Source organism: Sesamum indicum, linkage group LG11 (assembly GCF_026168435.1).
Source record: "Sesamum indicum cultivar Baizhima isolate 11 linkage group LG11, ASM2616843v1, whole genome shotgun sequence".
Taxonomy (NCBI): Eukaryota; Viridiplantae; Streptophyta; class Magnoliopsida; order Lamiales; family Pedaliaceae; genus Sesamum; species Sesamum indicum.
This window is the reverse complement of record NC_142667.1, coordinates 2,906,566-2,932,811: the sequence shown is the minus strand read 5'-3', so window position 1 is coordinate 2,932,811 and position 26,246 is coordinate 2,906,566. Positions and strand designations below refer to the sequence as shown.

Sequence of the window (26,246 nt, the reverse complement as noted above, 5' to 3'; positions counted from 1 at the left end):
TCACTGCATGATGAGAACATCACATCCTAAATGAGCGGTGGTTGTGATGTCCCATTCCACATATATTAGAATCTAATAAGATAAGAAACAAATCAGCATTCACCAAAGAACTCAAGCACATCCATTTTATATTTCTTTTCGGTAAGTCATGATTACCGTACTTTAGGATGCATAGAGTGAGTTTGGAGGCAATTCTTATGTCCAACGGGCTCGCTTGCTCGAGGCGTGACATGTTCCATAAAAATCTGTAATCATTGTGTTTAAAAAATTAAAAATGATGTTTAAAAAATAGAGAAGATATTTTGCAGAGTTCATAATACAAAAAATACTAGGAACATGAGATGTTGCCACTTTTCATTAATCATTTGAGTGTAAGAGGTTGTATAAAAGAAAAAGGTATTTCTTTGGAAAACCAACTGAGTTTGTTGTGAATGATGCAAACACTATTTTAGCTTCATGATGTTTATATTTCTAAAGCAAGCCAAATATATTGTATAAAACTTATTTTCGTTCTAAGAGTCATTTTCTTAATCTCAAAGCTAATTGGAGTTTAAATCACCAGGAGAAGAATCGATATGGAGTAAAAAAATCTTATGTTTCTTAATATCTATTAGAATGTGCTTGCAAATTGGTGATACGGTTGGAAGATCTATGAAGATTTTTATGAGTGAAAGATTCTAAAGGCTCTACTATTTTATTGTAATGAGGTTGAACAAACTTAAGGTAATACTAACAAGCTTTATTTGTTGAGAAATGATTGAACACTCAACATTTAGGCAAGACCCTTACCCATTTATTGATGATCGGGAAAAAAATGCCATTATCCTGGGCTCAAAACTAGGAGTACTACTCCCTTGTAAATCATTTAAAGAAAAAGTTGGGGCAATAACATGTCTAAGTAGATAGATATTTTAAGTGGTATAGATATCTCATTCCCTGAAATACGTAATTTGCTTCCTGTCACATGCTTCATTTGTCAGGAGATCCACCACATTATCCCCTTCCCTAAAACTGTTCAAAACAATTATATTTCCATCTTCTTTTGATTGCATTATTTTTTGACAGAATATGCAGCAACCATTAGTTGTCTCTGTGTTGGGACTTCGTCAATACGAAAATATTTTCAACATCGATTCTATGTAGATCCTCTTGAAGGAATGTGCTTCAATGAATTCCAAATCTTGATAAAATGATTATGTGATAATGTAAATACTAAAAATTGCAAGCACTAGATCTCCTTGATTACTGTGTAGACCCGTACATGCTCCCGCCCACAAGGTTCTCGTAAGATGCACCGCGGCAGGAAGTTGGCATAGGAAGCACACCAATGTGTCATCAACATTTAGATCACCTATCCTTTTTAGATACACTTGCATTGGCAACAATTATAACTGGTGATGCACCTTCAAGATGATTGTTTCAGTCTGGAACAGATGATCATGCTGCTCGGTTTGTTTCACGTCATCAAAGCAAACTATAGAACAAACAATGATACAAAGTTATGTATATTTCCCTCAATCAAGGAGGTTGTTGTCGACTTCCATTAATGGCGAACCATCATTATTGCCAAATCTGCAACTAGAAGCTACAGCTGGAAAAAACTAGCAAAGAATTCCCGCACTTTTGCACCTTGACTCCGAAAGAACACTTTGCTATAATCGTCATATGTAAACAACACTAGCATTAGATGCCATTGCAATCATTTGTTGACCTACAATCAGTTATTCATCAATTGCCACAAAAGTATTGATATTGAAGGTTTAATTGCAGGCTGCTAGAAACCTTAAAAATTGTTGAAGATCTATTGCTTCACAAACCAAATGCCAAGTCGTTTTAATTAAATGATCCTCATCATATGAGGTTCGCTGAAACACATGGAGAAATTCTAGCCTGGACCTGGTTTGGCCAAACCTAAACTAATTATATGGTAAGTGCAATACACTTGTTGTGTGATTGATGGACAGTTTAGGGAAAGTGAACAATCATATAGAAAGTGTGATACACTTGTTTTTTGATTGATTTGGTTTGGCCAAACCTGGTACGGGTAAGAATTTTCCAACCACTTCTTTGCAGACCTCTAACATTAATTATCAATGCATAAAATGTCTTTTTCAGCCTAAAAGAGTTCACATAGGTTGCCAGTATGCCTTTTTTTATTTGTACCATCATCTTGTTAAGTTGTGAAGATTGATTTGAAGAAGAAAAGGATAACCTGATTCAACTTAGAAATCCCAAGTTGAGTTGGAGAAGGATAACTCGATTCAAAGTTGAGTTGGAGAAGGATAACCCGATTCAAAGTTGAGTTGGAGAAGGATAACCCGATTCAACTTAGAAATCCCAAGTTGAGTTGGAAAAAGGATAAGTCATGGCTATATATATACTACTCTTATTAGCATTGTTTAATAGAGCAGAGTAGAATAGAGTAGAGAGAAAAGAAAGAGTTGAGACGAGGGTGAGTGTTGTCTTTCACGTGTGGTGAAGACTTGCATACAAGTGTGTGTGTGTTGTACTCCTCAATTTTCCTCCTCTTTGAGTGTTTTCTCCTGGCTTGGTATCGCCCCCAGACGTAGGATCTATATCCAAACTGGGTTAACAAATTCGTGTGTCTTTTATCGCCTTCATATTCCACCTGTTATCCATCTTAACCCGATCCATTTCCTAACAACTGGTATCAAGAGCCTGGTTCAAGGAGTTAAGATGGAGGGAAAGTTTCCAGTCGAACGGTTCAATGGTTCCGACTTTGGGTTTTGGCGTATGCAGATGGAGGCCTACCTGTACGGGAAGGACCTGTACGAACCACTTGCAGAGAAGTCCGAGAAGACGAGTGATGAAGAATGGAAGGTGCTCGATCGAAAGGCGATGAGCGCAATAATCCTGTCGCTCTCTCGGAATGTCGCCTATCATGTGAAGGGAGCAAAGAGCACGAAGGAAGTTCTACAGACTCTTGCCGATAGGTACGAGAAACCCTCAGCAATGAACAAGGTTATGTTGATGAAAAAACTATTCAGGTTGCAGATGGAGGAGAGGAAGTCGGTGGCCGATCACCTCAATGACTTCAACCAACTCACGACACAGCTGGCGTCTGTGGATATCGTGTTTGACGATGAGGTAAAAGCGTTAATTTTGCTTTCATCTTTACCTGACAGTTGGGATGTGGTTGTTACTTCGGTGAGCACTTCGTCTGGGAAGGAGAAGATGAAGTTCGACAACATCAGGGACATGATGTTGAACGAGGAAACCCGTAGAAAGCAAACGGGTGGATCATCTGGCTCTGCACTACATACAGAGTCCAGAGGGAGACCTGACACACGGGGTAAATACCGTGGAAGGTCAAGGTCCAGGGGGAAGAATAAAGGCAAGAAGGAGATGGTGTGCTGGAACTGCGAGAAGCCCGGACACATGAAAAGCGAATGTCGGGCGCCAAAGAAGGAAAAGGAGGGCCGGACAGCGAATGCCGCGACGGAAGAGATCACGGATGCACTCTTGTTAAGTGTGAGCAGTTCTTCCGATGATTGGGTTGTGGATTCAGGGGCCTCATTCCACACATGCAGCAACAAAGACATCATGGAGCCATACACCTCAGGTGATTTTGGCTTAGTTTATCTTGCAGATAACAAACCCCTCAAGATTGTAGGAAAGGGAGATGTGCGGATCAAATCAATGAATGGGTCATGTTGGACCCTACATGATGTGAGACACATACCAGGACTGAAGAGGAACTTGATCTCAGTCGGACAGCTGGATAATGATGGATTCCACACGACGTTTGGAGACGCGAAGTGGAAGATCAGTCGGGGAGCAATGACTTTGGCACGAGGACTAAAGTCGGGAACGCTCTACATGGCGGGAGGATCCAGTTCAAACATCCCCTTTGCAGGAACTGTATCGCAGGCTAACCTGTGGCACAATCGCTTGGGCCACATGAGCAAGAAAGGAATGAACGTGCTGAAGTCGAAAGGACGGTTGCCCGAGTTAAAATCGGTGGAGGTGGGTCATTGTGAACACTGCGTGTTCGGAAAGCAGAAGCGGGTGAGCTTCTTGACCACAGGAAGAACTCCGAGGAAAGAAAAGTTGGAGCTTGTTCACACCGATTTGTGGGGGCCAGCACCAGTGTCATCTCTTGGTGGATCAACGTACTACATGACATTCGTCGATGACTCCACTAGAAAGGTATGGGTGTATTTCTTAAAAAGAAAATCTGATGCCTTTGATACATTCAGGAGATGGAGGGCACTAGTGGAAAATGAGACAGGTCTACAAGTGAAATGTCTCAGATCGGATAACGGTGGCGAGTACAGCAGTGAAGGTATCAAGAATTACTGCGCCGACCATGGAATCCGAATGCAGAAAACAATCCCGGGGATACCTCAGCAAAATGGCGTTGCTGAGAGGATGAACAGAACACTGAATGAGCGTGCGAGATGCATGCGATTGAAGAGCGGACTACCAAAGATGTTTTGGGCAGATGCAGTCAACACGGCTGCTTTCTTGATCAATCGAGGGCCTTCTGTCCCGTTGAACAACATGATACCGGAAGAGGTATGGAGTGGTAAGAAAGTGGATCTTTCTTTCTTACGTACGTTTGGTTGTTCAGCCTATATTTTGAACGATGATCGGACTAAGCTGGATGCTAAGTCGATTAAATGTACATTCATTGGGTATGGGACTGACGAATTTGGGTATAGATTCTGGGATGATCAAAACCGGAAAATAATTCGTAGCAGGAATGTTATATTCAATGAGGATGTAATGTACAACGACAGGAGGGTAAGCCCGGACGATGACAAGAAGGAAAGGGAATTTGTTGATCTCGACATTTCAAATTCCGGGATCATGAGACCAGCAGATACGGATTCAGTGGGAGTTTAGACGGACGAAATCGAACAGACGGAGATAGAGCCAGAACCAGTATCGGAGGAACCGATTACTGAAAGCAGCACACCCTTGGCACTAGGTCGAGAACCGAGGCTGAGAAGGGCCCCAGATAGGTACTCCCCCTCTCTTTATTACTTGCTTTTGTCTGATTGTGGAGAACCCGAATGTTACGCAGAGGCAGTCAATAATGTCCACAAGAGCAAGTGGGAGCTTGCGATGAACGACGAGATGAACTCGTTGAAGAAAAACAACACATGGGAATTGTGTCAGCTCCCAAAAGGAAAGAAGGCCCTACAGAACAGATGGGTCTATCGGGTTAAGGAAGAATCAGACGGGAAGAAGCGGTACAAGGCAAGACTCGTAGTAAAGGGATTCCAACAAAGATACGGTATTGACTTTACTGATGTTTTTACACCTGTTGTCAAGTTAACTACTATTTGTCTTGTGTTGAGCATGGTAGCGGCAGAGAACTTGGAGTTACAACAGATGGATGTGAAGACAGCCTTCCTACACGGGGATCTTGAGGAGGAGATATACATGGTACAACCAGAAGGGTATAATGGAGATGATCAGCAGGTGTGTCGCCTGAAGAAAAGCCTGTATGGATTGAAACAGGCTCCGCAGCAGTGGTACAGGAAGTTTGACAACTTCATGCTAGAGATAGGTTTCTCTAGATGCAATGCTGATCATTGCTGCTACGTGAAGAGGTTTGATGAGTTCTTTATCATTCTACTCCTGTATGTTGATGACATGTTGATAGCAGGATCAAATGTCAAGGAGATCAATAGGCTCAAGGATCAGTTATCGAGGAAGTTTGACATGAAAGATCTTGGCGAAGCAAGGCAGATATTGGGCATGAAAATCACAAGGGACAAAGGTATTGGTAAATTATGGTTATCTCAATCTGATTATATTGAGAAGGTATTATGCAGATTCAAGATGGAAAATGCAAAACCGGTTGGAACGCCATTGTGAAATCAGTTCAAACTATCCAACAGTGATGCGCCCCAGACTGACTCCGAACGTGCAAAGATGAGAGTCACACCGTATGCCTCAGCAATTGGGAGCCTGATGTATGCTACGATCTGTACTCGACCGGATATAGCACATGCAGTGGGAGTAGTTAGCCGTTTTATGAGCAATCCAGGAGTGATGCACTGGGAAGCTGTGAAATGGATTCTTAGGTACCTAAGGGGTACTAAGGACCGAGCATTGGTGTTTGGTAAGGGCAAGCTTACCTTGTTTGGGTTTGTTGACGCTGATTTTGCAGGGAGTGACTATGACAAAAGGAGGAGCACTACAGGGTACGTGTTCACATATGGCGGTACAGCCGTATCCTGGGTCTCAAAGCTGCAGAAGGTTGTCACACTGTCCACGACGGAAGCTGAGTACGTGGCAGTTACTGAGGCGGCTAAGGAGCTCATTTGGCTGCAACACTTCTTGGGTGAATTAGGGAAACCTCAGGCAGATGTGATTCTTCATGGCGATAGCCAGAGTGCGATCCATCTGGCAAAGAATCCCGCGTTCCATTCGCGGACAAAGCACATCGAGATCAAGTACCATTTCATCCGACAACTTCTGGAGAAGAAGGCACTGCAGCTGGAGAAGATCCAAGGAGAAAAGAATCCTGCGGACATGCTGACCAAGGCGGTTGCGATGGAGAAGTTGAAGCTGTGTACAGCTTCGACTGGCCTTGATGACTAGAGTGGACAAACCCGGCGGTACCAAGAAAGAAGCTAATCAATCTTCAAGTGGGAGATTGTTAAGTTGTGAAGATTGATTTGAAGAAGAAAAGGATAACCTGATTCAACTTAGAAATCCCAAGTTGAGTTGGATAAGGATAACTCGATTCAAAGTTGAGTTGGAGAAGGATAACCCGATTCAAAGTTGAGTTGGAGAAGGATAACCCGATTCAACTTAGAAATCCCAAGTTGAGTTGGAAAAAGGATAAGTCATGGCTATATATATACTACTCTTATTAGCATTGTTTAATAGAGCAGAGTAGAATAGAGTAGAGAGAAAAGAAAGAGTTGAGACGAGGGTGAGTGTTGTCTTTCACGTGTGGTGAAGACTTGCATACAAGTGTGTGTGTGTTGTACTCCTCAATTTTCCTCCTCTTTGAGTGTTTTCTCCTGGCTTGGTATCGCCCCCAAACGTAGGATCTATATCCAAACTGGGTTAACAAATTCGTGTGTCTTTTATCGCCTTCATATTCCACCTGTTATCCATCTTAACCCGATCCATTTCCTAACACATCTCACCAATGGTTATAACTATTACATTCAATATGGATGACAACGTCCTGAATCAAGAACCACATAACTGCATATCTTGGAACCCACCACCATCAATATGGATAGATTTGATAGTCATTTAATAATCTTCGGTTCCCCACAACCAAATTGCTAGTATACTTACCACCCTACGTGCATGCCAATTTAGTTGTTTCAACATTGCGACTCTCCAATTTGGCCGCATTAGATTTTGGTTACTAACACCTTCATCACAAATTGTATCATCACCATGCTGCATAGATTGAGCATTAGTCATGACCCATAATGACATGCTGCATCACCATTTGTATGTCCATGTCGTGATCGATGCGTTGCTGCCTTTGTTACTTGATATCTTTCATTCCAAATCCACATGAAATACTTCGTGACAAAGGTTCTCTCTCTAGTAGAGTAAATGGCACTTTCAACTTGTACCACTTCCAATCTTGGTCATGGGTGATGATGTTGTTGAGAGTCTTCAATGCTAACTAAACGTTTGTAAGAGTTTGAATTTCTCTTCAACTTGTTATTGAGAGATTAAAAATCATGGATATTGAGATGCTACTTATTACCTGTTTCTATATTAACCAAATTTCTGTTGTTGGACAGGTTGAAAGGTTTAATCATGTAAGTTTAACTAAGATAATAGTGAATATGTGTTTTTAAAGAAAATGTACTTTGGATATGAAAAATAGTTGCATATTGAGAAAGATATAGAGAATAGACAGATGGATCTAGAACCGAAACCAAAACTACTAGAAAAAATATTTATTGCTCTAAGTATGGAAAATAACATACCAAGAGATCTAATTTGGTCCCAAGATAGGATAATATAAGGGAATGAATGCCTTCCAACTCATTATGTGGCAAACTAATAGTTGTGCACTGAAAGACTTATGAAAAAAAATAAAAAATAAAAAACATGTGTGCGGTGATAAGAGAGAATGTATAATAGTTGCAACAATCAATTACTTTTGTGGCTTCCAAACATGGAAGGCAAAGCATTTTTTTTATCAACATATCAGAGTAAATACAAAAAATAGTATATAATTATGGAAGATATCCTAGTTCATGTCTTCTCAACTTCATTAATGTAATTTAGAATATTAAACCGTTGGGAGAATATGATTTTTAACTATGAGCCATGATAGTTAGTACTATAAGTTGGGGTCACAAAAATATTTTCTTATGACTATTTATTTTTTCTCAATTTTAATTTTATTTATTTATTTACTTTTTTCTCCTCCTTTTGTACTCTTATCGTTACCACAAAAAATTTTCACCTTTTTCCTCTTGATGCTTCTCCTAAATCCTTTGTGATATTCTATTTTCTACACAATACCCTCATCATTTATGTTTTTCAAAATAGAGAGTTGGCCAAGTAGATATCCGAATGTTTTTCAAAATAGAGAGTTGGCCAAGTAGATATCCGAATTTGGATGTTCTCCCTACGACGTCTTAAATATGAATTATTTTACTAATCAAATCTTCAAGTTTCAAGGCAAAGAGATACAACAATCGTTTTTGGTTTCTTAAATAAATTATCATCATTCAACAGTCAATAATATTAGATATTGATATATGAAATGTGTTCAACTATTTTTCTTCATATGTGCATACAAAATTCATATTTTTGCATCCCATAAATTTAGAATTAGTATTATTTTAGTTTTATTGGTCACAAGGATCTCGCATCACATCTTGTAATTGAGAAACCTTCGTCAAACTAATGTTAATTCAATGATCGTGGACTACACATATGGTTGCCGCTCGTTGATCTCGATGCATGATGGGTCGAGATGAAGAGGGACCCAACCTAGGATCGGATTGACACAATAAAAATAAGTGGGTAGGTCCATTCAGGACTAGTCCGAAGCGGATTGTAGATATCGATATATGGGCAGGCCCAGCCTAGTGACCCAAGATCTCCTAATCCTAGGTGAAGCTAGTGGGCTGGTCTAGCCAGGGCCAATAACTTTTTTTTAATAATACATGTCATATATTTTTTATTTTATTCTTTTAGGTAAATTATTCGAATTTTTTTATACTTTTGAAACTCTAAAAACTTTTATCTTTATTAGTTCTTTTTTTAAATTACTACATCAATTCACTAATACTGATTGTTATTTTTTAAAAGTTTATTTTAAATCTTTTTTGGGCTTGTTATTCTTTAGGTTCATTATTGTTAGCTTGTTGGTTAAATTGTTATTTAACTTAATTATGTGGTCTTAATTAGTCTCTTTTTCATTATAATATTTCTATTTTATTTGATTATTTATTTATTTATTTTAAAATAAAATCATAAATTATTTAAGTTCATTCAAAAAAGTATCTCAATTTCAATAAAAAAAAATAGGCACAGTCAGGCCTCGTCTGAGCCTGGCCCATGTCTCAATGGGGCTAATTCATGATCTTGACCAGAGTTTAAAGATGGATGCATTTGGGCCTCATTTAAAGGCCCATAACCACCTCAAAATCGGCCATGAATAATATTGGGTTGATCCTGAACATGTCTTTTTGGGGCTAGACATTCTAGTCTTGGAAAAAATTATGAACCTTGAGTCGCTGAGTTTTAAGGTGAAAAGATCTGAGTGCAAGCATTGTTTTCAAGGGAATTAAGAAGCTCAATTTGGAGATATAACAAAAGGTACTTCTTGACACAAAATAGAGCATCTAAGAGTGAGAGCAAGAGAGGTTTGTAGCAAGTTGAGCACGTTGAAGCTAATGAAAGAATTTACAAACTTAAATTAAAGTTGAATCTCTTGTTGAACCCTAATTATAGGAAAAAAATCTCTTAAAATATTCAAAATTTAATATTTATTTTTCAAAACTTTGATAGGAAACGAAAGTAATTAAAAACAAAATGGAGAGAAAAAAGAACAACAATTAATTATATACCTGAGGCTCAATTAAACTTGCCGACAGAGTACAAGAGATGGGATCTTGTGATAGCACATCACCGGAATCTTCATAGGGTGAATTTGAATTCGGTGCAGACAAAATTACACAACCAAAATCTTCGATATACGTTCTTGAAGAATTCTGTTGGTAAATCATACGACTACGATGAATTAACAACTCGATTCGGAAATAAGGGTTAAACAAGAAAAAAAAAAGAATCAAATGCTTGAGAAAATGGAGAATGGAGTTGCATGTGTAAAATTCATCTTACGTTTTTGGAGTTTTCTGCCATTTCTCCACCGTTTAAGGAGTCAGAGGTAATGTTCCTAGTGCTTTCCGCTCTCAGTACTCTATGGACTTGAATAGTGTTATGCAATAACTGTGTTAAGGGAGAAAAGGTTTGAGTAAACGTGAAGTGTGATTGTGTGTTGAGTGAGAGTGTGTGAGTGATGTTGTGCATATATGTGTTTGTTTCTTGAACCGCAAAGCTTGACACGATGTAGCAGAAGGCATGGAAGTTACATTTTGTCTTTTTCTCATGATATTTTCCTCTTAATTTCTTCGTTTTTAGTTTATTTTTAATTAATATTATTGTAATACTTAGTCAAGAAGCATTTTTAGAAAGAAATATAAATATTCAAGCTACCTATAAATACAATTTAATAAATTATTTTCTAATCAGATTCTCCAAAATAAAAAAAAATTAGTCATATATACCTCTGTTGGCAGTTCAATCATTTTGGGATTTTGTTGAAATTCGACAACATTTTAAACAAAGGATCTATTGTGATATATGTGATAGGTATGAATTAATGTAATTAATGGTGTGGAATATAAGGATGGGTATGAATTAATATCAGTTACCTGCACTCTAGTATTTTAAGTTTGAAATTAATTGCAATTATAATAAAGTTATACAAACAAACTAATTGGTTCATTGCCACCACAAAATTTATCACTCTCAAATATTTTGGAATAGAAAAATCAATTGACACTTTTGAATTCATTAAAATTATCAATAAAATAATAAAATTGATTTGTACAAGCCTAATCGAATTTTTCATTGGGCAACTATATCAAACGATTTTAAAAAGAAAAAAAGATGTTCGAATTTAAAATTTCCTCTTTTGCGGAAATATTGACAAAATAGTAGAAAAAAAATAGAGAGAGATTTGACTGGCTACAAATCAATTATTGGGTTGTTTAAAGTTCATGCAAAGATCTCCAACTCGTCATCATTCATTTGATTTTGTTTATCATTGCCCGACTCTGATGGAATACCTATTAAAATAAGAGCATATAACAAAGATAAGAGTTAAAATTCAACAAAACTAAAACCAATCATTTTTGTAAGAAATTATATGCTACATACCTTCTTTTTTCAGTTCAATCTCACTGACAACATGGACATTTCTTATATTACTTTTAGTTCCATCCCCCATCTGAATGTTGTGGAAGTTTCAATACGGGTCATGAAGAAATAACATAGAAGTGCGTTAATTTTTTCAAATATTCTATAATTGAAAAGTTAGAAAATAAAACATTTCCACATAAATTTTGGTCATAAATAAAATTGAATTATGGATTTTGAATTTACCTGTGCAAGAACTAGATCATTCCCCCGGCAGCTAAATACTATAAACGTTGCAACGTCCTTTAAAGAGCGGAATTTCTGAGTGACTTTGTCATGAATATAGTACTATTGCATGATAATTTTGATTGAAAAATTTTAGTTATATTACATTAGTTTTGCATATAAAGAATTACAAATCATTTATGTAAAATATTAAACAATTATTACCTTGTCACTTGTATTTGAGGCATTTCGCCTTCTTTTTTGGTAATATCCAACCCTCTAGTCGCTCTTGCAGGGATAACTTGTATCTTGGTTGGATTATTATGGATTCTATAATTTCCGTTACAGGGACCACATCTTGTTGGAGAGGAAATTTCTTCACTCTTATGTCCAAATTTTTATTCATTATTTTGTACAATTATAATGTTACTTGTCCCTTTCCCCTCCTTCAATCGGAGAATATGTATGTCAGTAGAATAGACGAGTTTATTTTATAAATTATAATATCAAGTTTTTGAGATAAAGAAACTTAAATGTGTGTAATAGCAAATATGCACGTGCTTGCATGATAATTTACAATGTTGTTTCTTTTTAGTGCATGAGGGCTACAGATAATTAAAATGATTGAATAAGTGTGTACAAACAAAGTATTATATGAAGACTAAAGAACAAATAAAAAATTATCAATAGCATAATAAAATTGATTTGTACAACCCTAATCAAATTTGTCATTTGGCAACTATATCAAACAATTCTGAAAAGAAAAAAGATGTTCGAATTCAAAATTTTCTCTTTTATGGTATATATTGACAAAATAGTAGAAAAAGAATAAAGAGAGATTCGACTGGCTACAAATCAAATATTAGGTTTTTTAAATCACATGCAAAGATCTCTAACTCTTTATCATCCATTGATTTTGTTTATCGTTGCCTGACTCTGATGGAATGTCTATTAAAACAAGAGCACATAACAAAGATAAGAGTTAAAATTCAACCAAACTAAAACCAACCATTTTTGTAAGAAATTATATTCTACATACCTTGTATTTTCATTTTGATCTCACTGATAACATGGATATTTTTTCATATTACTTTTAGTTCCGTCCCCACTCTAAATGTTTTGGAAGTTTCTGTACGGGTCATTAAGAAATGACATAACAGAGCGTTAATTTTTTAGAATCTTCTACAATTGAAAAGTCAGAAAACAAAACATATCCATATAAATTTTGGTCATAAATAAAATCGAATTATAGATTTTGGATTTACCTGTGCAAGAACTAGATCATTCCTCTAGCAGCTAAATAGTATATACATTGCAACCTCCTTTAAAGAGCAGAAGTTTTGAGTGACTTTGTCATGAATATAGTAATATTGCATGAAAATTTTGATTGAAAAATGTTAGTTATATTACATTAGTTTTGCATAACTAAAGAAATAAAGTTATTTATGTAAAACATTAAACAATTATTACCTTATAACTTGTATTTGAGGTATTTCGATTTCTCTTTTGCAATATCCAATCCTCTAGTCATTCTTGCAAGGATAACTTGTATCTTGGATTGTATAATTGCCGTTAGAGGGAACACGTCTTGTTGGAGAGGGAGTTTCTTCACTCTTATGTCCAATTTTTCTTCATTATTTTGTACAATTATGTGATACTTATCCCTTTTCCCTCCATCAACCGGAGATATGTATGTTAGTAGAATAGACATTTCTTATATTATATTTTTGTAAGAAATTATATGCTACATACCTTCTATTTTTATTAATATTTCACTGACAACATGGACATTTCTTATATTACTTTTAGTTCCATCCCCAATCTGAAAGTTGTGGAAGTTTTAATACGGGTCATGAAGAAATGACATAATAGTGCGTTCATTTTTTAAAATCTTCTATATTTGTAAAGGCAGAAAAGAAAATGTATCTATATAAATTTTGGTCATAAGTAAAATCGAATTATGGTTTTTGAATTTACCTGTGCAAGAACTAGATCAATCCTTCGGCAGCTAAATAGCATAAACATTGCAACCTCCTTTAAAAAGCGGAACTTTTCAGTGACTTTTTCATGAATATAGTACTATTGCATTAAAATTTTAGTTATATTATATTAGTTTTGCATAACTAAAGAATTAGAAATCATTTATGTAAAATATTAAACAATTATTACCTTGTCACTTGTATTTGAGGCATTTCGCCTTCTTTTTTGTAATATCCTACCCTCCAGTCATTCTTGCAGGGATAACCTGTATCTTGGTTGGATTTTTATGAATTCTATAATTTCCGTTAGAGAGACCACGTCTAGTTGGAGAGGGAGTTTCTTCACACTTATGTCCAATTTTTTCTTCATTATTTTGTACAATTATGTGATACTTGTCCGTTTCCCCTCCTTCAACCGGAGATATGTATGTTAGTAGAATAGACGAGTTTATTTTATAAATTATAATATCAAGTTTTTGAGATAAAGAAATGTAAATGTGTGTGATAGCAAAAATGCACGTGCTTGCACAGTAATTTACATATTGTTTCGTTTTAGTGCATGAGAGTTACAGATAATTAAAATAATTGAATAAGTTTTCTACAAATAAAGTGTTATATGAGGAGTAAAGAACAAACAAAAAATTATCAATAGCATAATAAAATTGATTTTGTACAAACCAAATCAAATTTTTCGTTGGGCAACTATATCAAACGATTCTGAAAAGAAAAAAGATGTTCGAATTCAAAATTTCCTCTTTTATGGTAAATATTGACAAAATAGTAGAAAAAAAATAAAGAGAGATTTGACTGGCTACAAATCAAATATTGGGTTGTTTAAAACACGTGCAAAGATCTCGATCTCTTCATCATTCATTTGATTTTGTTTATCGTTGCCCGACTCTGATGGAATGCCTATTAAAATAAGATCACATAACAAAGATAATAGTCAACATTCAACCAAACTAAAACCAATCATTTTTGTAAGAAATTATATGCTACATACCTTCTATTTTCATTTCGATCTCACTTACAACATGGAAATTTCTTATATTACTTTTAGTTCCATTCCCAATCTGAATGTTGTGGAAGTTCCAATACGGGTCATGAAGAAATGACATAATAGTACGTTAATTTTTTAAAATCTTCAATTGAAAAGTTATAAAAGAAAACATATCAACATAAACTATGGTCATAAATAAAATCATTATGGATTTTAACTTAACTGTGCAAGAACTAGATGATTCCTCCTGCAGCTAAATAGTATAAACGTTGCAACCTCCTTTGAAGAGCAGGAGTTTTGAGTGACTTTTTCATGAATATAGTACTATTTCATGAAAATTTTGATTGAAAAATATTAGTTATATTATAGTAATTTTGCATAACTAAAGAATTACAAGTTATTTTTGTAAAATACTAAACAATTAGTACATTGTCACTTGTATCTGAGAAATTTCGCTTTCTTATATGTAGTATCCAACCCTCTAGTCGTTTTTGCAGAGATAACTTGTATCTTGGTTGGATTTTTATAGATTCAATAATTTCCGTTAGAGGGACCAAGTCTTGTTGGAGAGGGAGTTTCTTCACTTTAATGTCCAAATTTTCTTCATTATTTTGTACAATTTTGTGCTACATGTCCCTTTTCCTGCTTTAAATTGAGATATGTATGTTATAGAATAGACGAGTTTATTTTATAAATTATGATATCAAATTTTTGAGATAAAGAAATGTTAATGTGTGTAATAGCAAAATTGCACATGCTTGCACTGTAATTTACAATGTTGTTTCTTTTTAGTGCATGAGGGCTACAGATAATTAAAATAATTGAATAAGTTTTCTACAAACAATGTGTTATATGAAGAGTAAAGAACAAACAAAAAATTATCAATAGCATAATAAAATTGATTTATACAAGCCTAATCTAATTTGTAGTTGGGCAACTATATCAAACGATTCTGGAAAGAACAAAAGATGTTCGAATTCAAAATTTCCTATTTTATGGTAAATATTGACAAAATAGTAGAAAAAGAATAAAGAGAGATTCGACTGGCTATAAATCAATTATTGGGTTGTTTAAAGCACTGGCAAAGATCTCCAACTCTTCATCATCCATTTGATTTTGATTACCATTGCCCGTCTCTGATGGAATGCCTATTAAAATAAGAGCATATAACAAAGATAAGTTAAATTTCAACCAAACTAAAACCAATTATTTTTTTAAGAAATGATATGCTACATACCTTCTATTTTCTTTTCGATCTCACTGACAATTTGGACATTTTTTATATTAATTCTGAAAGTGCAAGGGAAGTCTATCGAATCCTCTCAGTGATCAAAACCTCGACCCGTGATCCGACCTCGTCCCTTGAACTGCAATTCCTGAGAACACAAAGGGAACGGTTAAGCCAGCCGGGAGTGTTCCCGACGTAGGCTCTCCGACGCTCAAGTCAATTCCTAGGCCAAAGACACGTTGATAGAGAAAAATATGCGTCAGACTCAAAGTAACCTTACCTTCTCTGAATTCCGTTTGCAGTTCTTATATGTCACCGGGAGGTGCATTTGGTAAATGCTAATATCCAGGTTGAGAGCTTAAATCATGTACTAAATCGTAGCCAAATGCTGTTATGGCAGCCGTAAATCTCTCCATGCGAGCATTAGGTGGGATCTTGGAATCCTTCCATAGAGGCTCCTTAATTAATGCCTACTCCTTAATTAGTGCGAGGGGTATATCTGTCCGAATACAAAAATCCCCTCATCATTTGCCCCCTTAGTTTTGGGCGCGACGGTTGAGTCGCGTGCAGAAATCAAATAGGTGCTTTTGTAGGGCATTAATTGCCTCGATAGTGGTGGTCCACGTGTCGCGGGGGCAGCCCTCTCTAACACTGAAGGCCACGTGCCTCTGCAGGAGCGTCCAATCTCTTTTTAGTGTAAAACTTACATATATTCGGTGTGATTCAAAAATATTTTTACTGGTATCGTCTTCCCCAAGCAAACGCTTTTCAACCATTTCGCCACTCAAGCTTCGCTTTCTTCTACATTTCGAGGTACGATATTCCCCAACTCAAACTCTGCTTCTCGCTTCTACTTCTGCTACTCTTACCCGTAGGACTGCAACCAGTATGCACCAAGAAGGTCCATCTAGGGCTAGGTCTCGGTTTAGGCCGCGCCATGGTGGGCGAATAGAATCGGACTCCGATAGTGCCCCCGACACCGATCTTAGTGATAGGCCGTGGGAACACATAGTTAGTACTGTAAGACTTCGGGTTGATACAATAAGGGAAAAATACTATATCCCTCCTAGTTATGAAATTTTAGTTCCCAGTTCTGCTGATCGTATGCATTGCCCTCCTCGTGGTTTTTGTTCATTTTCCCTGAATCATTTTGACGCGGGCTTGAGATTACCTCTCGCTCCTTACGTTTCACAAATCCTCAGACGCCTTGAACTGTGCCCTATGCAACTCTCGCCGAATTCGATCCGCCATATAATTATTTTCATCATCCTAATGAGGGTCTACCGATACGAACCTAGCTTTGATAATTTTTGGTCTTTGTATTCGTTCACTACCTCTGCTAGGTCGGCAGATAACGGTTTTTATTACTTATCCGCCCATAAGGAATGTAGATATTTGGTTCCCTTAACTTCGAACGTAGGCCCATGGAAGAAACGGTTCATCTTTGGTCGTCCTCCCCCAGGCCGGGGATGGCCTTTCTGCTGTGAATGGGTCCTAGAGAAACCGAGTCCTGTAGTCGAAGGGGGGGGGGGTTAGAAGGTGATCAAATTAGGAGCCTTTCTTCTAATCGGTATGACCCCAAGATGCTTTTGGTAGAGGAAGTTCTTAGGCTCGCACAACTTTCTCCTGCACCTATCCCGATTGAGGGCTCTTTAGGTGATTGACTGACTATGTTTTTGTTTCTTTTTGTCCGTCTTATTTGGGTCCAATGTTTTCTCAACCCACTGTTTTCTAGACGACATGATAGGTCAATCTCGCCTTGCCCAGCGGATTCGAGCTAATTGAGCACGACCATCGGCTGGAGAGGCCGCACCCGCTCCTTCATCAGCGACCTCACCTCGGCCTGTTGAAAGCTCTGTGGCTCCTCCAGGGAACCGGCCCCATAGCCCCCCCACCGACATAGGGAGCGAGGATACCCGTTCCCATATTCGTCCTCTGAACCAGCCTGTACCCGCTTCGCCCGATCAATCTCATATCGGTGAATCTAATTCGGGTGGTTTGTTGACCCGGAGGCGGAGGAGAGGCAAGAGCCCGGTGGGTCCCAACACGAGGAGTCGCTCCCAATCCTTGGCTCTAGGTCATTCTGTGTCAGCTGCGCTTGATGATCGCAGAGGTATGGAGATGTTGAACGATGTTTCCGATTGCTGGAGAAAAGCTCGTGAAGATCTCCGTGCCCCGAACCATCTTATGCCTCCCCCAGTTGAAGAAAAATTTGTTCCCAATTGGATGGTCTCTCCTAACAGCACCGTTCTTGGTTCACATTCCGGGCAAGTATCGTGGGAGCTATACAACGCAGCTTGTTTACCCCGTGACCAGGCAGCTTTGCTTCAGAGTCCTTTTACTCGACTGGAAGAACATGCCGCCCATTCGCTTGTCCAGGTAAGCATTCTCTGAATTTCTTTTTGTTGCCGAATCACTTTCTTCTAATGCGAGGGTGTCCAGGCTGCCAACCTCGTTCATGGGCTTTCCTTGAAGTGTGCTGGGTTTCAAAGGAACCAACTTGTCGCTGAGCGTCTCAATAGCGATATGCGGCTCAAGATCGGGGAAGTTACCACATGAGCGGAGAACTCGGAGGCTCAACGTGCCATCCTGGAGGCCCGCATCAAGGAATTGGAGGAGAAAATAGCTTCCGAGGTTTCTAAGGCCAATGAGTCGGGGAGAGAAGCCGGTTTTGCAGCTGGACATGCAGCTGGGAAGGCTGAATGACGAGCAGAGTTCTTGAGTTCCGACGAGTTCTCTGCTCGCATTCGCGAAGCTCGGCTCTCGGGTGCTCGTGATTTTATCCGAGCCCCGTCTTTTGATACTGCTTTGGAAATTAGGGCTGCTGATTACCTGGTATAAGGTTTCGACAGATGCAAAGCTCAAGTCTCAACCCTAAAGGGCTTTGTACCTGATTTTGACCTTGCCAAGCTCGACCCTAGCCTCGATGGCAACATGCAGCCATTCCTTGAGGACCCTGCTTCTTCACCCAAAGAGGACGAATTCGCTCCGTTGCTAGCTGATATTGAAAATATGTAGCCTTGTTTTGATTTGAACTTGTTGATCGTGGATCTCTAGAGGTCAAACGTGGCTTTTGTATCTTCCCATGTTTTGGGGATTATATCCTTTACTAATCTTTCAGATTCAAGTGCTCAAGCGACTGTAGTCGCTTTTATTGATGACGCGATCGTTTTGAAAGCCATTTTCAGGTTCGTGTTTACGTGAATACAATCGCATTGGCTGGTAATGCCTTTTCAGGTCTATATAAGTAAATGCGATCATTTTATTCGATAGAGTTTATCGAGCCTTTTCAGGCTAGGGGGGAATACAGTTGCCATATAAAATTTCGCACATTATTGTGCCTTTTCCAGGCATCTATGATCGCACTATTGATACTTAGCCTTTCTCAGGCTCACGCTTACGCATAGAACTTCCTCAGGTTTCGTATGTTCCATGGTCGCTTGAGATTCTGTCCTTGGGCGTCTTGCAGTAGGTATGCCCCCTTTCTCCGTATTTCGACCACCTTGAAGGGGCCTTCCCATTCAGGATCCAGCTTCCCCACATGCTTGGAAACTTCAACTTTTTTAAGGACCAGATCCCCCACCTGGAATTCCCTTGGTTGAAGTTTTTTGTTGTATCTCCTCATCACTAAACTTTTATGGTGGAGTATTTTTGCTAGTGCGGCATCCCTTTTTTCTTCTATCATAGTCAAATCAAATGCGCGTGCTTGGTCGTTGGCCGCAGGGTCATAACTTGCAATCCGTTGGGTTTCCTCGCCGATTTCTGCAGGAATAATCGCTTCAGAACCATAAACTAAACAAAAGGGACTCTCACCTGTGGACGACCTCGGGGTCGTCCTATATGCCCATAATACCCACGGTAATTCTTCGTCCCACGATCCTTTTGAATTAATTCGGGTCTTTAAGTGTTGGAGTATTGTCGTGTTGGTCACTTCTGTCTGACCGTTCGACTGAGGGTGACCTACCGATGTGAAATTTTGCTGAATTTTGAACTCCTTCAGCCAGCTCGTAATTTCCTTCCCTTGGAACTGTGTGCCGTTATCCGATATAATAGTTCTGGGGATTCCAAATCGACATATGATGTTCTTCCAAATAAAATCGATCATCCCTTTCTCCGTTATTCTTGCTACCGCCTCGGCTTCCACCCACTTAGAGAAGTATTCGACTGCGAGTATAATAAATTTCTTTTGTGCCTTCGCTGGGGGAAAAGGTCCCAGTATATCGATCCCCCATTGATCGAATGGGCAAGCGACCTGTAATGGTTCCATTGGTGTAGCCGGGGAATGTATCCGAGTGGAGAATCTCTGACAGCTTTCGCATCTCTGTACTAGCCTCTTCGCATCCTTCATTAAGGTAGGCCAGAAATACCCTTGGCGTGCGACCTTTTGAGCCAATGACCTAGCACCCGAATGGTTGCCGCAACTCCCTTCGTGTATCTCTTTTAGCACGTATTCCGCTTGTTCATGGTTCAAGCATTTCAACAGGGGTCCGTCTGCTGTCCTTTTGTACAGTTCGGACTCGATCATCGCAAATCTGGTGGCTTTTAATCTCAAGTTTTTTGCATGCGAAGGATTTTCGGGAAGAGTCCCCTCCTTGAGATAGAGCGTCAGCTCTTCCTTCCATGTACAAGGTTGGTCTACGATATGTACCTCGACCTCGGCGATCGCAGGTTTCTTCTTCACCATTACCGTGATGTTACGATTTTTTATTCCCGATAATGAAGCTCCAAATTTGGAAAGCAAATCGGCTCTGTCGTTTTCTCCTCTCGGTATCTGCTGGACAGTGCATTTGTCAAAACGCTCGATCAGAGACTTTGACCTCTTCAGGTACATTGACATTGTACGTTCCTTTGCTTCGTAATTTCCTTCAATCTGCATTGCTACCAACTGCGAGTCAGTGTATACTTCTAAAGTTCTTGCTCCTGCCGCATGTGCCAGCTCTAATCCTAAGATTAATGCCTTGTACTCGGCTTCATTGTTGGTGGTATGGAATGAAAGTCTTGCTGCGACCTCTATTTCGACCTCTCCAGGTCCTTGTATCAGAATCCCAGCCCCACCGCTGCTAGCGTTCGACGATCCGTCAACATGCAACATCCATGGTTCGACATCCGGAGCTGGTATGTTTGTCAGTTCCATTACGAAATCAGCAAGCACCTGGGCCCTCTCCGAGTTTCTGGCGTGGTATTCTATATCATGCTCACCCAGTTCCACAACCCACTTCACTAATCTCCCTGAGACCTCTGGTCGCGATAAAATGCTCTTGAGCGGTTGGTTCGTTAGTACGATAATCTTGTGTGATTGAAAATACGGCCGTAATCTCCGGGCCGAGGTTACTAGTGCAAGAGCAAACTTTTCAACTAAGTTGTACCTCAACTCCGCCCCTTGCAGCATCTTGCTAACATAGTATACCAGGTTCTGGACTCTATTTTCCTCCCTCACCAGAACTGAACTTACAGCATGTTCAGACACGGCCAAGTATAGGTACAAAATATCTCCAGGTCGAGGGTTCGCCAATAACGGTGGCGTCCTTAGGTAATCCTTGAGTTGGTTGAAAGCATACTCGCATTCGCTAGTCCATTGGAAATCCTTAGGCTTTCTCAAAACTTGAAAGAAGGGTAAATTTCTATCTGCGGATTTAGAAATAAATCGGTTGAGGGATGTGATCTTACCCGTTAATTTCTGAACGTCTTTTATTGAGCCTGGTGACTTTAGCTCGAGAATTGCTCTGATCTTCTCTGGATTGGCCTCTATTCCTCGACTGCTTACCATATAGCCCAAGAACTTGCCCCCTCCGACCCCAAATGTGCATTTAGTTGGGTTGAGCTTCATCCCGTATGTTCGCATGATGGCAAAGCTTGCTTCGATGTCGTGCAAGTGTTCCTCCGAGCGTCGGCTTTTAACCAACATATCGTCAACATAGACCTCCATTGTTTTCCCTATTTGTTCTCTGAACATTCTATTAACGAGCCTTTGGTACGTTGCACCTGCATTTTTCACACCAAACGGCATTACGTTATAGCAAAATATACCTTGTTCAGTTACGAACGATGTCTTTGTGCGGTCTTCCTTAGCCATGCGGATCTGGTGGTAACCCTGGTAGGCATCCATCATTGAAAACAACTCGTACCCTGCGGTCGCATCTACCAACTGGTCGATTCTTGGTATTGGGAAAGGATCTTTGGGGCATGCCCTGTTTAAGTGCGTAAAATCGGTGCACATCCTCCATTTCCCAGCAGCCTTTAGCACCACCACCACGTTTGATAACCAGTCCGTATAACGGACCTCAGAAACGTATCCCGCCTTTAACAGCTTATCCACTTCCTCTTGGATGATCCGATTTTTTTCAGACCCGAACGCTCTTTTTCTCTGCTGGACGGGTTGCGCATTTGGATCTAAATTCAACCGGTGCGCAATGATTTCAGGACTAATACCTTTGAAATCGGAGGGGCTCCAGGCAAACATGTCAGCATTGCGACGCAGGAATGCGATCATCATCATCTCGAATTTTTTCTCCATGCTTGCCCCAATCTTTGTTATTTTGGATGGGTCGCCCTGTACCAACTCGATCTCCTTGTGTTCATCCACTGGTTCTATTCTCTCCTCGTTCTCGATGAAAGTTTCATCCAATTTCCTCTTTTTATCTGTTGCATCCTTTTTTACAGAGGTTGTAGCATCGTCTGGCTTCCCCTTGATCGCATGTGACCTCTCCAACTCTGGCGTGTGTAGGGAATTTCATTTTTAAGTGATACGTGGATACAATGGCCCTGAAAATATTCAAGCCAGGTCTTCCCAGAATTACATTGTAAGCAAAAGGGGTGTTGACCACGAGAAACTTTACCGTAAGAGTTCTTCTTCTGGGTTCGTCTCCGAGGGAAACGGGCAATTCGATTGTTCCCAACGAGTCCACTTCACTGCCTCCGAAGCCCACCAATGGCGAACTCATAGCACCCAACCTGGCTTCTCCTAAGCCCATTTTGATTAAAACTTCCTTCAAATAATGTCCGCAGAACTTCCGTTGTCAACCAACACCTTATGGACAGTGAAATTGGCTATGTCCATTTTAATTACCATAAGGTCATTACCGTCTCCGATCTTTCCCTTTACATCCTGCGCACCAAAGCTAATCTCTAATTCCTGGGATATGTTCATTACCTGCCTGCTTGTCATGGTGCCCGTCCTCCGTTCTGCTTTCTTCCTTGCTCTATTTGAATACCCCATCTCGGATCCTCCCGCTATCATGTGTATGACGCCTTTCATAGGCGCGTTCTCCCGGTTATTTTGCCCTGCAATGACCCTACCCTCTACTCGTCTCAATGGGCTCCGGGATCTGCTGTGTCGACCCCTGTCGGGGTAATCCTTTGATACTAAATCCGTGAAATACCCTTGGCGGACTAACCGCTCAATCTCATCTTAAGCTGGTAGCATTCTTCTGTGTCATGCCCCCGTTCACGGTGGAATCTACAGTACTTGCTCGAATATTTCTTGGCAGGGGTAGCCCTCGTGGGTTTCGGCCATCTGAGTACATCCTTCCTTTTCACCATGAGCAATGCCCTTGCCCTCGTGGTGTTGAGTGGCGTGTATTTATTGTACTTTTGTGAATAGTGGGGTTCTTCGTTTCGCTCAGGCCTTGATCGCTTGTCATCCTTATCGTCGCGTCCCCGATCTCTTCCATATTCGACCCTCCATTCGCCATCTTTCATGGCGTTCATTTCTTCTTCGTCTATGTACTTTTGCGCCAGATTCATAAGTTGCTCCACATCAGATGGGGGATCGCGAGCTAACGCGGAAGGAAATGCACCCTTCTTCAATCCGTGGATTAGGATGCTGACCATCATATCTATTCGTAAGTCTGGTACCTCCAGTGTTTCATTATTGAAACGTCCCATGAAACTCTTCAGAGTCTCGTCGTTGCGTTGTCTTATGGTGAATAGATGTGTCGCTGATCGTTTCTGCTTCCTTTTACTGGCAAAATGGAAGGAGAACTTCTGTATGAGTTGCTCGTGGGACTCCATGCTTCCTGGCGGCATGTTCGTGAACCACTCCTGGGCTTTTCCTATTAAGGTCGTGACAAATAGTTTAGCGTTAATGGGGCCTGACTGCCCGTATAGGTTCATTACCATATCGAATGCCGCGAGATGTTCGGCGGGATCTTTCATTCCATCGTACTTCGGTAGGTCCGGCATTCTGAAGTTTGGAGCCACGGTTTCTGTCAGGATTTGATTACAAAAGGGTGAATTCCGGTGCTGGGATACTATCTCCCCCCTCTTCTTCAGTTCGTCAATCTGGTTTCCCAGTTTTGCGATCTGTCTCGATACATTGTCAACCTCTGCACGCGAGATTGCCGGTCCCCTGGCTTGGCTCTTGTCTCGGCTACTCGATCCTATCTCTGACGGTTGACGCTTACTTCTGTCCCTTCCACTGGCACCTGATGCTTTGTCTAGTTCCTTTTCTCCGAACAGCATCCTCCTAGCCCCTTCTCCTTCAACCGGAGTAGCGATCCTACGCTCATACGCCACAATGGCCTTTCTCCCAGCTTCTTCCATTAATTGTTGTAATTCCATTTTCGTGAGTTGAACTATGGGTTCGGCGGTTCCTATCGTGGTATCCAGCCCAAGAATGTTCCTCCCCGATTCTCCTTCCATGCTCTCAAAATCGTTCCCACAGACGGCGCCAAATGAAAGTGCAAGGGAAGTCTATCGAATCCTCTCAGTGATCGAAACCTCGACCCACGATCCGACCTCGTCCCTCGAACTGCAATTCCTGAGAACACAAAGGGAAAGGTTAAGCCAGCCGGGAGTGTTCCCGACGAAGTCTCTCCGACGCTCAAGTCAATTCCTAGGCCAAAGGCACGTTGATAGAGAAAAATATGCGTCAGACTCAAAGTAACCTTACCTCCTCTGAATTCCGTTTGCAGTTGTTATGTGTCACCGGGAGGTGCATTTGGTAAATGCTAATATCCAGGTTGAGAGCTTAAATCATGTACTAAATCGTAGCCAAATGCTGTTATGGCAGCCATAAACCTCTCCATGCGAGCATTAGGTGGGATCCTGGAATCCTTCCATAGAGGCTCCTTAATTAATGCCTACTCCTTAATTAGTGTGAGGGGTATATCTGTCCGAATACAAAAATCCCCTCATCAAATTCTAGTTCCATCTCCAATCTGAATGTTGTGGAAGTTTCAATACGGGTCATGAAGAAATGACATAACAGTGCGTTAATTTATTGTAATCTTCTACAATTGAAAAGTCAGAAAAGAAAATATATCCACATAAGTTTTGGTCATAAATAAAATTGAATTTTAGATTTTGAATTTACCTGTGCAAGAACTAGATCATTCCCATGGCATCTGAATAGTATAAATGTTGCAACCTCTTTTAAAGAGCGGAAGTTGTGAGTGACTTTGTCATGAATATAGTACTATCGCATGAGAATTTTGATTGAAAAATATTAGTTATACTACAGTAATTTTGATAACTAAAGGATTACAAGTTATTTATGTAAAATTTTAAACAATTATTACCTTGTCACTTGTATTTGAGGCATTTCGCTTTCTTATATGTAGTATCCAACCCTCTAGTCGTTCTTGCAGAGATAACTTGTATCATGGTTGGATTTTTATAGATTCAATAATTTCCATTAGAGGGACCAAGTCTTGTTAGAGAGGGAGTTTCTTCACTTCAATGTCCAAATTTTCTTCATTATTTTGTACAATTTTGTGCTACACGTCCCTTTTCCTGCTTTAAATTGAGATATGTATGTTATAGAATAGACGAGTTTATTTTATAAATTATAATATCAACTTTTTGAGATAAAGAAATGTTAATGTGTGTAATAGCAAAATTGTACATGCTTGCACAGTAATTTACAATGTTGTTACTTTTTAGTGCATGAGGGTACAGATAATTAAAATAATTGAATAAGTTTTCTACAAACAAAGTGTTATATGAAGAGTATAGAACAAACAAAAAATTATCAATAGCATAATAAAATTAATTTATACAAGCCTAATCTAATTTGTAGTTGGGCAACTATATCAAACGATTCTAGAAAGAACAAAAGATGTTCGAATTCAAAATTTTCTTTTTTATGGTAAATATTGACAAAATAGTAGAAAAAGAATAAAAAGAGATTCGACTGGCTATAAATCAATTATTGGGTTGTTTAAAGCACAGGCAAAGATCTCCAACTCTTCATCATCCATTTGATTTTGATTACCATTGCCCGTCTCTGATGGAATGCCTATTAAAATAAGAGCATATAACAAAGATAAGTTAAAATTCAACCAAACTAAAACCAATTATTTTTTAAGAAATGATATGCTACATACCTTCTATTTTCTTTTCGATCTCACTGACAATTTGGACATTTTTTATATTAATTCTAGTTCCATCTTCAATCTGAATGTTGTGGAAGTTT

At 39.4% G+C, this 26,246-nt stretch overlaps 1 long non-coding RNA gene across 2 annotated transcripts; it reads right to left on the bottom strand.

Moving 5' to 3' along the window:
- Positions 1–999: 999 nt before the first annotated feature.
- LOC148785002 (uncharacterized) lies at positions 1,000–10,542 on the bottom strand. Of its 2 annotated transcripts, none has more exons than XR_016062731.1 (3): positions 10,321–10,542; positions 10,047–10,190; positions 1,000–1,711 (listed from the first exon to the last, which is right to left on the bottom strand). It is a non-coding gene; the product is annotated as an uncharacterized LOC148785002 (long non-coding RNA). The 2 variants fall into 2 exon arrangements; XR_016062732.1 differs by having other exon boundaries at positions 1,000–1,652.
- Between the last annotated feature and the right edge of the window lie 15,704 nt (positions 10,543–26,246).